Source organism: Otolemur garnettii, unplaced genomic scaffold (genome assembly GCF_000181295.1).
Source record: "Otolemur garnettii isolate 467f Iridium unplaced genomic scaffold, OtoGar3 scaffold00082, whole genome shotgun sequence".
Lineage (NCBI taxonomy): Eukaryota > Metazoa > Chordata > Mammalia > Primates > Galagidae > Otolemur > Otolemur garnettii.
Genome location: NW_003852477.1, coordinates 4,995,590 through 4,998,658, shown reverse-complemented (window position 1 = coordinate 4,998,658; position 3,069 = coordinate 4,995,590). Strand labels below are relative to the sequence as shown.

Here is a 3,069-nt window from a genome sequence, read left to right as displayed (position 1 = left end):
GTTTTATGACCTGGTAATTATGAATAAGTTGGGCCTTTATTGCTCACATTAGACGGTATGTCAACGTTCAAAAACTTTGACCTTTGATGCATGGCCCCATCTACTCTGCTAAATACTTTATTGTTCCCTTAAACTAACCATTCTTTCCAACTTTGCTATTTCTTCACTCACAGTTATTCTTCCCATGTTCCAGGTTGGAAACCTTGGAGTTATCTGTGTATCTATTCCAAATTGAATGTTGTCTGGTTCTCAGCCTCCCTTCCAGACTACCTCTATTTTAGAGGTTTCCTGCTACTATACTTAACCCATGTATTAGAATAATTTGATGTACACCTGCTTCTATGATTAGACTAGGTGTTCCTCAAAAGCAAGATGTAGACATTATATGCTTTTGTACCTGTAGACTATTATGCTTATTCTGGCTTATAGTAAACACATGGTAAATATAGATTGTATTTGAAGGTGAAGCTAAGCCTCTATATCAGTGGTTCTCAACCTGTGGGTCACCACCCCTTTGGGAGTCGAATGACCCTTTTACAGGGGTCACCTAAATACATCCTGCCTATCAAATAGTTACATTACGATTCATAACAGTAGCAAAATTGCAGTTAGGAAGTAGCAGTGAAAATAATTTTATGGTTGGGGGTCACCACAACATGAGGGACTATATTAAAGGGTGGCAGCATTAGGAAGGTTGAGAACCACTGCTCTGTTCTAGTGGTAGGTCAGTACTTCCCCCAACTTTTTATTATGAAGAATTCTAGGTTAGGTGAGTTAAAAGAATATCATTAAGAATACCCATGTTCTTGTTCCCTAGATTTACTTAATGAGATTTGTATTGCTCTGCCACAAAATACTCTGCTTAGAAACCTACAGGCACTCCCTACTGACCGGTGGGTCAAACTCTAGCATTTGTTATCTTTCAATGGCTGTAGATTATAAAAAAACATACCCCTTTGTTCTGGTCAGCCTTGTCTTCTTAATGTTCTTTTCCTAGTCTATCTTTATTCTTCCTTCATTGATTTTACATGTTGTTCTTCTGTGTAAAACACTCTTCTCCTCTTGTCAGATGTAAAACGTTTGTGCACTAACTGTTTGACCACATTATGTGGTATTTGTGGATGAATACTAGATCCTGTTTGGGTCTGATTTCCTTCATCAAATAAGTATGTTGACTGGTGATTTGGCTAGTATCTTTAAATAATATTTCAGATACATCTGGAGTATACTTTGAATCTTACATTGATTAATAAGACTTGTGTACTCCCCATATAACTTAAGCTCTGTTAGAGGGGAAAAAAATGATTGATCCAAGCCAGACATCCTGAATCTGTTTGATCAGATTGCTCCAAGATTGTGGCTTTGACCCAAGAAAAGAAAGATGTTATGTAGTTAGTAGTTATACAATGTTGGCTACTTACTTGTGATTGTTCCCATGAATTGATTTGCTCTTGTCCTTTGGAGTCATTGAAACTTATATGAAGTGCAAAGCTAGAATAAGTAAGTTTCAAGTTCAATCGCTCACTGGGTTAGAAAGATTCACATGAAAAACATTTTAGAGGGAGGACTTTAGGCCCTGGTGACTGACTGTATTTGTGGATCTCCAGGTTGACTCCACTATTTTTTAAGCTTGGTAGGAGAACTAAAGATGATATCCCTGAGAAAGGTAGGAAAACTGGGAAGGAAGCTGAGGCTGGGGAGGAGTTTATGCTTTGATTTGGTTATGCTGAGACTGAAGTTAAGTGAGATGGTTTCTAACAGTGTTGGAACTCAACTTAGAAGACACAGCTAGCGACACAGATTGCGGTTAAGAGAAAGACGATGTCCCTGGTGTGATTCTGTCCTGTGCAGCTGTTCCTTGGAGCAGTAGTCGTTTATCTCTGTCCGCCTTCTCGCCCACCTAAGTGTCTGCCACCACCTCATGGAAGATTCGATGGACATGGACATGAGCCCCTTGAGGCCTCAGAACTATCTTTTCAGTTGTGAACTAAGGCCGACAAAGATTATCACTTTAAGGTGGATAATGATGAAAATGAGCACCAGTTATCTTTAAGAACGGTCAGTTTAGGGGCTGGTGCAAAGGATGAGTTGCACATTGTTGAAGCAGAGGCAATGAATTATGAAGGGAGTCCAATTAAAGTAACATTGGCAACTTTGAAAATGTCCGTACAGCCAACGGTTTCTCTTGGGGGATTTGAAATAACACCACCTGTGGCCTTACAGTTGAAGTGTGGTTCAGGGCCTGTGCATGTTAGTGGGCAGCACTTAGTAGCTGTGGAAGAAGATGCAGAGTCAGAAGATGAAGAGGAGGAGGATGTGAAACTCCTAAGTATGTCTGGAAAGCGATCTGCCCCTGGAAGTGGTAGCAAAATTCCACAGAAAAAAGTAAAACTTGCTACAGATGAAGATGAGAACGACGATGATGAAGATGATGATGATGAAGAAGAAGATTATGATGATTTTGATGATGAGGAAACTGAAGAAAAAGCTCCAGTGAAGAAATCTGTGCGAGATACTCCAGCCAAAAATGCACAGAAATCAAACCAGAATGGAAAGGATTCAAAACCATCAACACCAAGATCAAAAGGTCAAGAATCCTTCAAAAAACAGGAAAAAACTCCTAAAACACCAAAAGGACCTAGTTCGGTAGAAGACATTAAGGCAAAAATGCAAGCAAGTATAGAAAAAGGTGGGTCTCTTCCCAGAGTGGAAGCCAAGTTCATCAATTACGTGAAGAATTGCTTCTGGATGACTGACCAGGAGGCTATTCAAGATCTCTGGCAGTGGAGGAAGTCTCTTTAAGGAAATAGTTTGAACAGTTTGTTAAAATTTTCCATCTTATTTCATTTCTGTTGATATCTGGCTGTCCTTTTTATAATGCAGAGTGAGAACTTTCCCTACCGTGTTTGATAAATGTTGTCCGGGTTCCATTGCCAAGAATGTGTTGTCCAAAATGCCTGTTTAGTTTTTAAAGATGGAACTCCACCCTTCACTTAGTTTTAAGTATGTATGGAATGTTATGATAGGGCATAGTAGTAGTGGTGGTCAGACATGGAAATGGTGGGGAGA

The 3,069-nt window shown here is 39.6% G+C and overlaps 1 pseudogene across 1 annotated transcript; it reads left to right on the top strand.

Annotated features, from left to right (window-relative positions):
• Nucleotides 1–1,914: 1,914 nt before the first annotated feature.
• Nucleotides 1,915–2,847, top strand: LOC100945914 (annotated as a pseudogene). Its single transcript, XR_001161488.2, has one exon. The product of XR_001161488.2 is annotated as a nucleophosmin pseudogene (transcript).
• Nucleotides 2,848–3,069: the final 222 nt, after the last annotated feature.